General features: G+C 35.8%; 1 protein-coding gene across 3 annotated transcripts in view; it reads left to right on the top strand.

Moving 5' to 3' along the window:
• The window catches only part of SLC38A4 (solute carrier family 38 member 4), a 64,450-nt gene that overhangs the window by 19,667 nt on the left and 32,416 nt on the right, over positions 1-12,367 (top strand). The window contains exon 1 of one of the 3 annotated variants that reach the window (XM_082741068.1): positions 7,480-7,573. The exons of the other annotated variants lie outside the window; for them this stretch is intronic. The gene's annotated coding sequence lies outside the window, so the exon portion shown is untranslated. Of the gene's footprint in view, positions 1-7,479; positions 7,574-12,367 lie in introns of those variants that run through there. 3 annotated transcript variants of the gene reach the window in all.

Raw genomic sequence — 12,367 nt, 5'->3', positions numbered from 1 at the left:
CGAGATCGAGATCGGGTGCCTTCAGGGTGGTATGGCTGTAGACATAACAGGAAAAAGAAAGAAAAAAAAAAGACTAGAGACAATGCATTCTCTGTTGTTCACCTTTTAACTTTGGTGAAAATTGTGATGAGAATTAATTAAACTGAAACATGCAGAAGTGGGATTTGATGTCAGCATATCAATTTTTATGTCTAACAGGTCTCTCCCGGATTGCCATTTTGGTATTTCTCTGACTACCATAGAAGTGCAGCTACCTACTGCTTATCTTTCTAAGTTTTGTGGTCCAGGCAGTGGCCAAAAGGAGCTCCCCAGGAAGAAATAACTATTTAGCCAGTTTGAACTCGAGTTGTGTTTACAAGCGTGTTCATGGCACATGAACCTGGTACATATCCCTGGACCTGTCTCAGAGCCAATGTTTAAACACGCAAACTATAACAGAAATGGACTATCTCACAGCATTATGAAAAAAATATCTATGTCCATTTTTCTTGACAACATTTTGAGATCTATTTGTGTACCTTCTGCTGGTGGGGGGAAAAAACCAATCCTTCCTTTCAGAACAAACTGGACATGTGTAATTTTGTTGGGGCTCTAAATAACTCATAAGTGCCTATTCAGAACCAACGAGTTTTTAAGAGAGTTGATTGTTGCTGGTCAAGCACCCAAACTATTCTCATTAAAAATAGACATTTGGCTAGTGGCTAATATCCAGGATTGATTAACAGTTGTTGCAAAACCTAGGAGAGGAACTCTTTGTTTTTGTTGCTTTTGTTTTTAATAAATGATTACTGTTTCTCTCATAGGGAAAGTAATCTATAATTTTTAAAGGTTAGCTGCAAACATAGGTGAGGGAAAAAAAAAAAGATTACCCACATTTCCACAATCAAGAAATAACTGCTTATTCATATTTTGATAGATATACTTTCAGGCATTTTCCCTCTGCATATGTTAGTATATATTACATGTCCATAATTTTTAAAACATAGGGATCGTATTACTAGTAGATTTTGTATCTTGCTTTTAGAACTTTTATAATTTCCCTGTGCCTTTATTATTCCTTGAATATTCTTTGAGCACATGACTGGTAATTCTGCTTTATATTCTAAGCAGGCAGCTCGTTATAAGGAGCTAATGTGTATAGTATGACCAATCATTCTACCATCTCGCCATTGGCTCTGAGCAGAAGAAGGAAGTACCTACTGCAGGATTGGTCAGTTGAAATAATTATTACAATGTTGCTTGTTAAAACTTCATATGTAAGTTCCAAAGAAAGGTTTTGGATGCATAGATCCAACCAGTGTCCTTAATAGAGATTTTCATTAATTCAACATTTATACAGTACCCATTATAACCCAAGCAGACGCTAAAATTAATCAAGGGAAACAAGCAAAAGAGACTGTTTACAACGAATCTAAATTGGCTGTCTAGAATCCTCGAATCCATCCCCAAACCTCCTATACCGCCAGACCCAATATCTCTTATCTGCTGCTGTCCGGCTAAGTAAGGTCAAGACATTTACTTTAATGGAGTCAATATTTAAGGAAAGATTGATGCACTAACTTGACACCCAGCCCTCCAGGATCCTCACTCAAGCAAACTATAAAGTATAAAAAGCTCAGGTCGTCTTACTGCACTGGGCATTGCTAACCCCTGTAGCAAAGGATGGTACTTCTGTCTGCAGGTGGCCCATGAAGAGCTCTGACTAGTGCAGCCCTGCCCTAGAGTTGCTTACAGTCCAGCCAGAGAAATGAACATTCCTGGCAGAAACCTATGCCTTTCATTTACTGCACAGCCCTGACTTAGGAAATCCTCTGTGTTCCCTAAGAGCAGGTACATTAAGAATTGTCTGAGTCACAGCTCGAGATACAGTTGGGAGTCCCAATGCAAGCAAGAGGGCACCAGTGTTACAATCTCCAATCACTGATGAAATTACAAAATCAAAATGTATAGAATTTGCTCTGCTAGAGAATTCATTTTTACAGGAAAGGGATTGATGGGTCTATGAAAAAGAGCAATGGAAATTAACATGCCATGGCCCCCAAAGAATGTAAGCTTTAAACCATCCCTTGCTATTCATTAGAAAGACAATCCCTCCAACTACCATTGTGTTAATACTGCATTCCGTACAAAGAGATTAAGAAGGTGATTTATCTGGGTGTGTTGTTATCATTATAGTTACACATCTCCTTCCTTCCCAGTTCTGTTTACTCAAGCGGGCATTGCAAAGGGTAGGAATCATTCTTTAGAACCAACTTTTAGAAGCTCTAATTTAACATTTAGAATTTCGTTGTATTATTTAAGTTGTAATCAGCCATAAGCCTCATAGACCTTGTTATTCTTCTTTATCCTAATAGATATGTAAGAGCAGAGGCCTGGAATGAACTTCTGATACATTTTTTTCTCTGCATCATATCAATGAGGAATCAAGACCTAAAACTGGACAAGAATTTGAGTTGCTTCAAAGGCAAATGGCAGAGAACAGGATATCGATGACATGAGCTGTCTTCTAACTTTTTTTTTCTTTCTGTCATCTGAGGCTAAAAGGAATTTTCTATTTAGCTCTGTAGCAAAGTCAGTTAGTTTGTCAATCTGCACCAAACTTGTTTGCTAATTTTGCAACATAGTAGTTGACAATTCAAACATTTCCAGAATGCACCATTGTAAACTGTGAAGGTGTTTTCGGCTGGGTTGAAGAGAGGGGCATGCCATCAACTAAGCAATTCCTCAGAATTCAGGGGTCATTACATTTTTTTCTTGACCAGGGAGGTTTTTAGAGCAGAAAAGCCAGGCCTCTCCCAGGGGCCTGGGCTGGGAAGCCCTTTGGAGCCTCGTTTTTGAGAGTGTCCTGAATGTAGACTTTTTTGAAGGTATCTTCAAATGAGGCCATTGAAAGTCATTTGGATTGTGTGTGCATTTAAGTGTTAATTTGCTAAATAGCCACGTTGACAATGTACTACACTTTAGTAACCCTGTAGTGGATTTAAGTTGATTTTTAAATACATTCGGAGCCTCAAAAAAAAATGGAGGTGGCCTAAGATTCCACGGATATCTGAGAGGCTGTTCTGATAGAGAATTAGAAAGTATTAATCTTTACTTCTGTCTACAGTTACTTTGACATTTGGCTCTTCAGAGTAATATTCAGTTTTGTCTTCTTTTATTCTGTATTTTTTATTCTGTAAATTAAGGTTGACAATTACATAACCATGAAAAGAGATACCAATAGCAATACCTAAGCTTTCATTCTTCTACAAATGAAACAAAGACTACAATAGCACAGGGATAGAAGTACTCAACTCACCTTCAGGAGAACACAAAATTCTGCTATTGGAATAGTTTAAGAAGATTTCTGTACCATTTCAGAATGGATTTTTTTTTCCTTTCTTGCATCTATCCATATTAAAAGAGATAAACTAAAGATTTTGGAGTGTGAAAGCATGACATCAAAAAAGATCACAAATTCTCTTCAGCACTATAAGCCTGAAAATTAAAATCCAGAGGGTAAATCCTATGTCAAAAAGAAGTAATCAAGATCTTGTTTCTAACTGCAGTTGTGCTAGTACCTTTCATTTTGGGGAATGGCTTAGTAGATCAGATAGACATTTTCCTACAATATGATAAGAAATAGTTGGATTGATGTGTCTGTATTTGGAAGCACTAATATTGACTGTAGGATGACAGACATAGGGTCTTGGGACTTGATCTACTTGAATAGATTTTGAGTTTATGAAGCTAAAGGCTGAAAATGCTGAAACGTAACTTTTCTTGGGGCACCTGTGTGGTTCAGTCAGTTAAGGATCCAACTCCTGATTTCAGCTCAGGTCATGATCTCAGGGTCCTGAGATCAAGCCCCGCAATGGGCTCCATGCCAGACAGGGAGTCTGCTTGAGATTCTCTCTATCCCTCTCCTCCCCCGCCCCCAATTCAGCGTGCATGAGCACGCGCTCTCTCTCTCTCACTCACTCTCTCTCAAATAATTTGTTTAAAAGTAACTCTTCCTGAAAAACAAGGCATCAGAAAAAGAATGTAGTATAAAAAAGTTAAAGAGAAAGAGAAGAAAAAGGTAGGGGACTTAAAGAGAAATTGAAGTAAAGGCAAAGAAAAGGAAGTAAATGCAGATACAGACACAATACAAAATTATTAAAAATTAGGTAATTTGGTTTCTTCGTCATTACGGTTTCAACCCGTCATTTTCCAGTTTGGTATAACCAGATCCTATTACCAAGTACTATTTTGTCTCATGACTAGTGTTAGAAATTTGGGTGCAGTCCTGATGAGTACAAGAGGTTATCTTTCCCAGTGTCATTGCAAAATGCCATGATGGTCTGGCTAAGGCATTTTTTTTTTTTTTTAATTGTTGACTCATTTTGCCTTGATCCAGCTGGAACTTTCTCTTTGAAGACATCATGAAAGGTAGAAATTTTAAACAAGATGATCAAGGATTTTAAAGATGAGCAAGAAAAATGTTAATTCAGTGCACAGGTATGATCTGGATTTATTTCAAGCCAACAGTTTGGTACTTCCCATAGATAACATATTAGGATATACACTCTTTTAAGACCTTCTCTGCACTGTTTGAAAATGACAACCACAGATGGATGGAAAGGATGCTGAAGTGGAGGAGTATCACTATATAGTCTTTTTCAGTACCTGAAGGAAAATGAAGGTCTCATTGCAAGTTTCTTGTTTTTCATAGAATAGTCACATAAAATTCATGGCCTGTATTGTGAACCAGTGAAAGTGATAAATGGAAACAGTACCCAAAGAGTCAAACTACCACTGACCTCAATTTAAATCCTTTCCATCTGCCTTTTCATTTGCCTGAGAATAACAGAAATCACCCAAACCAAACTATCATTCAGCCTCCTCATTGCCCTCCGTGTCTCTATCTCTATCTCCATCCAATCTTCCTCCCTGCTTGCCTTCCTTCCCTGCTGACTTTATGATTTTTTTTTTCCAGAAGATTTCAAGAGATCCTTATCACTAAAATTCTGTGCTTTGTAGACTTAATGGCTTTTACAGTCTGGACTATTCCATTCTATTCTACTTTTCCTTCTTAAAGTCTCCGCTACAACCAGACTGGTTCTCACTCTTGCCAGAATGTGCTTTAGCCTATCTACAATGTTCACCCAGGAGGACTTTCCCTTTTCTCTCTACCTATTGGGATCTCATGTGAACTTTTAAGTGCCCCCCCAAAGGTCCGTGGGTACCCTCATGCCTTCTTGGATGGCCTCTGCCCCAGGGGACTCTTCATCTTCTGGAGTCCTGGAGAATATTGTACAAATCTGCTGACGTTAACTGTGTTATAGTCTGGGAAGTCAGGTATCCCTTTATGTGGACATATCTTACCCTCTGGGCCTCCTTTCCCTGCCCTCCAACCCATGAATCTGTTCCTGGTGGTACTTATATGAATTCCTCATATGGAGGATCAGTTAGAGTGTTTGTCATCTCCCTGTTCAGACTGGCTTCAATATTCACTACCTACATATTTTTCATTTTATTCTTGTTTGTAAGTTGGGACATATTCTGGCTCATCACTTCTTTCTACAGTGGTCCTGGAACCAAATCAGAGACTAAATGAATATGTTGCATTTGCCATGCTTTAAAAATCAAAAGAGCATAGACATATTATCAAGTGTATATGAAAATACATCATGTATGAATTTAAGAAACATGCAGAACATTAAATGATAGTGTTAAATATGTATTTTCCTTATGAATGGAAACTTAAAATGAGTTCTGTCAAGACCAGACTACACATTTTTTCATTAATTAACATAGCTAAACATAACAAAAATCGAGGGATAAAAATAGACAACAAAGTTCCTAAGCCATTTTAATTCAGCTACTTTTGTCAAATTAATTTTCAAGGTATATATTTGATTTTTAAGGGAATATTAGGAAAGTTTGTGATAAGAATTTTGCAATTAGAATAGTTTCAAAGGAAATACAAGATACTTCATAGAAGTCTTTTAAGTGTGCTCTTTATTTTAATCTAATACTATAATTTAGTATATTTGAAGAGGATCTGAATTATAAATGAAATCTAAACTTGAAATTTTAAGAGAGGTAAAACTTGAGGTACTTAGACATTTATCTCTATCCTTTTTTATATGAAGATATCATAGTATGAAATTCACATATTTGAATCCTTTTTTTTTTTTTTTCAGTTGATCCACTATGAAATGGAATTTTACTAGAAGAGAGGTATTTAATCTTCTAAGAATCAGTGCAGGTTTTTGTTCATTTCATCTGTTAGCTTTGCAAAAAAAAAAAAAGGAAATCTTAAGTTGGACAGATCACAGTTAAATGATGGAAGTAATTTGAAAAGGAACTTTTTAAATTTTTCTGAAATTAAGATTAATATATTTGTTAAAATTTTTCTTAGACCATAATAGTTTTCATCCAATAAAAGACAAATCTACAGAGTAATTTTGAAAAATAAAGAACAAGTTATATAAGCAAATATACCATATATAAGTTAATAGCCCAAATGGGCACATTTGAAAAGAAAATAAGAAATGGGTAACTGGACAATTTACTTAATATTTAATGCCTTGCCTCAGCTTAAGAATTTCTTACTCAAAGAACAATGTTTACTTGCGTTTTTATGGAAATTAGGAGTTGACTCACCTGTTGTAATCCAGCATTTCTTCTGATTGGTCATCAGATTGTTCCCTCATGTCATAAATATTTAAAAGGCAGAGGACCCTTAATTCTGGATTGATTTTTAATCTTTTTCTCACCTCACTTTGGTAAGTGCAACGGATGCATTTTGGTAACAGAATAAATTATATGCCAATACATTTTAACTCCTTCTCTGATGTTGGAAAGCCACGTAGATTTCTTTGAAAAGTACGAAATGTTCGTTAAGAAATTCTTTAAAAACTCCAAACAGCGTTTTGCTTACTCAGCACCGCGCCTTGGGAATGGTAAGAGTGGCGGACAGAACCGACGATGTTCAGTCTTGTAGTGCCTTGAGGGGTTGGTGCCATTTGTGTCTATCATCCTATAAAATCTCCTCTGAATAAGCCAGCAATTCAAAGAAAAATAACTCTTCTCCTCTATAATTAATATTTTCTATGTATTCTTATTATAATTTCATTAAACAATTTGACTCCCTAACAATCATTGTTACTGTATTATTATACTTGGCCTTCGGTTCATAAATCTAGAAATGTTAATTTTCTAAAAGTTTTATCAACCAACCTGTAACATCTTGATACGGAATGATACCAATCAAGATTAAACTTTCAGTAAGTGGAGTATTTTGCTGTATAGAAGCCAAAATTCTAAAAACAAATAGAAATTGGTGTAACCGATGTTTAATCCACATGTACAACAGTAAACTGAGTTAGCTTCTCTTTTTTTGTTTTTTGAAGAGCTGACGCAAGTTGGACAGAGGGAGGTGTTGGGGCGAGGTGGTGGTGGTGTGATTGGCTTGTCTCATTCACGCCCACTGGTCTTTAAATCATTGTCTAGATCCCCAAAGGTTCATATACGTCTACACTGTTACAGGGGTCTGCCATTCCAAACAATTCCAGAAAGATTGCACAGGACTGGATAAATAATTAAGGTAAAGCTCTTTTTACATGAATAGTTGCGGAGTTAAAATGATGCTTCTTTCTTCTTTTTATGGTGTAGAGTATTTATTTTTTACAGGTTAAATATTTGCATTTTTTCTCATTTTAAAAAAAAGGTAACTTCAGTATAATGTCAGACATTGAAATTATTTACCTAGGTCTTAATTGCAGCTTTATTTTGCAGATAATTTTAGGTTTGGGCATAAAATTAGGACAGTGGATAATAGGAAAGGGAAATATAGCAAAAAAAAATGGTAGATAATAAGTATTTAGTTATTTACATCTCCTGGTTAATCATTGAATAAAGAGTGGACATAATTTGTCTTAAAAAATATGGAAGGTTTTGGAAGTACATTCTCAATACTACAACATTAAAGAATTTTTTAATCTTGAAAACAAAAACACCCACAAAAACTAACCAAAGGAGGAATATCCCATGACTACAGCAGATATGAATGGCTAAGAGATTGGGCTGCACCATTATCAAATGAAAAAGAAAAAAGAGTTGTGACTTGCCTTTTTATCTTATATGTCCCTTTTAATGGAGGAGTATTTTTAGAGTAAACTTACTAGAAGAAACCAGGAAATTGAAGAGAATAAAAACATAGCTTTAGATTTGGAAGGGTTAAAATCAGTTATCTAAAAATAGAGCTGTACTCCTCAAATTTATCAATTAGATGGAGGAGAATTCTTGGTGGATTTGAGTATCCCCATGTTTTGGGTATCTTACAGAGCGTATAGTTATGGTTTAACTAAATGCCCAGCTGATAGCAGAGAGTCCTTCCTGACTCAGTGAAAAAAATATTTAGACAGAGGATATATTTCACAGTCATGGACAGTTGGCTGAAAGTTTGATTTTTGACACACTAAAGAAATGTAGGTGTGTTTTCTAGAAAAGACTACTGTATGGTCTACAGGCCAAGATCCTCCAGTTCGTCAGATTTATATTTAGGTAATGTTTTAGGGTTTTCTTGAACATCTTCATTTTCCTACTCTTAAGAAGTATGTCAGCAAGATTCAAGCACTGAGAAGTATAGTTTTATGGACTAAACTTTCGAGTTTTCTATAACTGTTATACTGGATGCTTTGTAGGTTACTAAAGTTCTTATTTTTAATACATGAGTTACTTTAGAGAAAATAAAATGATTTATTAAAAAAAAAAAAGTACCTCTAGAGGTGGCCCCATATCTATTATACAGAATGTAGACATTTTAGAATTTACTGCATCCACAATTCAGGTTCTTAAATGCCATGCTTTAATACATGAAGCATGAAGAGTTCACTATGATAATATCATACATGGTATATATATTTCTGAATTTCTAGAAGCTACTGATTGGGAAGATAGGAACTGAAATTTATGCACAAATTTAAGATATTTCTTATTGTTTAAGATGACTAGAGAATCTAGGTTGCTTTCTAAAAACAGAGCTAGAAATATTATTTTGCTTATATTTTATTTTAGCCTTTATATTATATTTTATTATCTTTTAGCCTTTATACCTTTATACCTCATCCAATGGCTGCTGGAACTCTTATATTAGCAAGCATTTAATATTCTTAGCAAAAGGAAAAGTTCTCAACATAGGGTTATTTTTTTAACTCTTCTGGTTCTCCCTACGTATTATTTCTAAGCTATGTCTGAGTAGAGGAAAGGAATGGAAATGCTAGAAGAGGAGCCCCAGCAATAGGAAGTAGTCAAGTAAATACAGTTTTGCTGTCATTAGCTGTTTCTTTTCTAAGCTGTATCTCAGACTGAATGATATTGAATTTTTTTTATGGACATTTCTGGAAGCTAATTTCTGTGAAAAATCATGCCACAAACTAACAAGACATCTGACTCAATATTCAACTAGAATGACATTGTTGGGGAAATTGTTCAAAAGAATTTAATATAAAGGTGATAATAGATTGACTTCATCGTTAAAGCTGTATTCATTTACCTAAGGTACATTTAGAATGTGGATTTAAGTCAGTTCCTTGGATGCAAAGATCATTTAGCTTTTAGAAGTTGTATGACCGGCTACTTCCCACTTGCTCAACCAGAAGGTAAATGACATGGGAGGCAATCTGCTAACTAAGGCTAGATTTCAGAGTAGATTCATCAGGAATAGGTAGGCATAAACGACGAGACAGACTGGGATGGTGGGAAATGCCCTGCCAATGTCAGCTTCCTCTTCACATTCGCTTATCAGGTAAAATAAATGTTTGCAGTCACTAGGGAAGGTCATAACTTTTGCCTCTTGACTCAAGGACAGCTTTGTTTTCCAGATTTGAGGTCTTTCTTTGAAGTTGAACTACCTAAGTAAAATAGAAGTCTGCTTTGCTGAGAATCTCCCATGCTATGTTTCTTGGGTACCTATTCAAAAAAGAAGACACAATTTTTAATAACAAATTTGGCTACAATTTAGGACGTTTAGATAGCTCTCAATAAATATGAAGAAACAAAGCCTTCTGACAGTAAGAGTATTCTAAATACCTCTGTTTCAAGTTCTAATTTTTTATTTTCATGAATAAGTAAATTGAAGCAACAGTGCAGATGACCAGAGCACTGAAGAAGTCTTTGTATCACACAGAAACTTCACTTCATTGAAAAGCTAGACTACAGAAAATTCTGTCGGATCAAATTTGCTTTTTCTTTTAGAATAATTTTGAACATTCTTTGTGCAGCAAGAATGTGGAACATTCTTTGTGAGACATTCTTTGTTCTTTTTTCTGGTAGCCAGAGGGAAACGCTTCTATTTCATTTTGAAATATTAACTTTTTAAGGTATAACAAGAATGCATTCTTGTATCTATAAAGGAGACCATATATAGATGCAATGATCTTAGTAGAATATGACACCAAGCATTATGCCACTGTGCCGGGAACATATAGAATCTACAAACCCAGCACTCTTCCCACCTTCATGAAGCTCTCTGCCTAGTAGAAGAGACCGGTATTTATCAAATAATCACATAATTTAAAACAGAAATGCGGGGCGCCTGGGTGGTTCAGTGGGTTAAGCTGCTGCCTTCGGCTCAGGTCATGATCTCAGGGTCCTGGGATCGAGTCCCGCATCGGGCTCTCTGCTCAGCAGGGAGCCTGCTTCCTTCTCTCTCTCTCTCTGCCTGCCTCTCAGTGTACTTGTAATTTCTCTCTGTCAAATAAATAAATAAAATCTTTAAAAATAAATAAATAAAAAAAAATTAAAAAAAAAAAAAAAAACAGAAATGCAAAGTGTGAAAAGGATGTGAAGGAGAGGAGAATATGGTACCAGAGCATATAATGGGGGATCTAGTTTGGTAGGGGGCCTTTCTGACCATTTGGCATTTAAAGATTTTTAGGGCTTTTTTGTTTTGTTTTTTGTTTTGTTTTTTGTTTTGTTTTGTTTTGTTTTGTTTTTACTTTGGGAGACACTTGGGCTTAAGAATGTGGAGAAGAACCTTCCAGGCAGAACAGCCTGTTACAATGTCCCGAGGTGGCAAGGAGAAATGAAAACAGCTCAGGGTATCCAGTGAATTAGGGGAGGTGTGGTTCAACATGGGCCCAAAGAGCTGTGTGTGGGGGTTAAAGTATGTAGAGACAGATAGAACCTTAGAATATACTAGGAACTTGGACTTTGTTCTACAAAGTGATGAAAAAAATCATTTCAGGGCCTTTAGCCGATAGTCCTTTGGAATAACATTGGTCATGGAGAGAGCAGTGAATGAATTATTTTTAAACATTGAAAGAAAGATTGATAGGACTTGATGACAGATTGGATGTGGGTAGGAGAGATTCAGGATCGAGAATGAGAGGTGTCAATATCTATAGCCAGACTCCTCCCATGAGCAATTGGGTTAATGAAGTGTTGCCTACTGAGATGGAGAGCAGTAGAAGAATCTCTGCCTATGAAAATTTTATTCTCTCATAATGTTACATATCATGTATCACATATTACACATAATAAATTTTTTCAATCGAGGTGTATGCCAACATCATTCTTCCTAACCTACCCATGCAAAGATTCATTGATTGTTCATTAAGTAGTTATTTAGAGAGAAAAAGTAAATAAAACTGTAAATTATGTTATAATAGAATAGTTTGTTCAAAATCTGTTTTTTTTTTTAACCTAGCAGTTCATCTGGTGCAGGGATTTTGCCTCTTTTTCTTTTTTAAAAAATTTTATTTATTTATTTATTTATTATTTATCAGAGAGTGTACGAGCAGGAGGTGGGGCCAGAGGGAGAGGGAGGGAGAGAATCTCAAGCAAACTCTATGCTGAGAACAGAGCCCGACCTGGGGCTTAGTCCCACGATCCGGAGATCATGACCTGAGCTGAAACCAAGAGTGAGATGTTGAACCGACTGAGCCACCTGGTGACCCATGGGATTCTGTCTTAATCATGCTTTCTCTTTCATAGTTTCTGGCTCATACTCCATTTTCAATATTTGTTGAATGAATAAATGCCATCTGTAAAATACTTCCACCCTGAAGTATAACCATGTTAATAAATTTTAAAATTATGATATGGTCTGAATGTTTCAAGGTATGTACTTTATGCTGCAGGCAAAAGGTGCAGAATGTCTAGTTGCTCATAATGTTTTAATTCTTTTTCAATTTTGTTTTAGCTGTTGTTTCCTTAAAATAGGTCAATAATAGAATCTTCAGAGCTAAAGATATAAGCTATGAAAATGTGTTCCAGCTTTTATGAGAAGATGCCCTTGCCCAGGGCTAAAATTAGGATTTGGGGCCAAGACCTTAAATCACTGTTTCATATTTCATGGGCTATGTCATGTCATAGTCAAAAGAGAATGTAATGTTTT

The sequence above is a fragment of the Mustela nivalis genome, assembly GCF_964662115.1.
Source record: "Mustela nivalis genome assembly, chromosome: 7".
Lineage (NCBI taxonomy): Eukaryota > Metazoa > Chordata > Mammalia > Carnivora > Mustelidae > Mustela > Mustela nivalis.
This window is presented reverse-complemented; position numbering and strand designations above follow the sequence as displayed.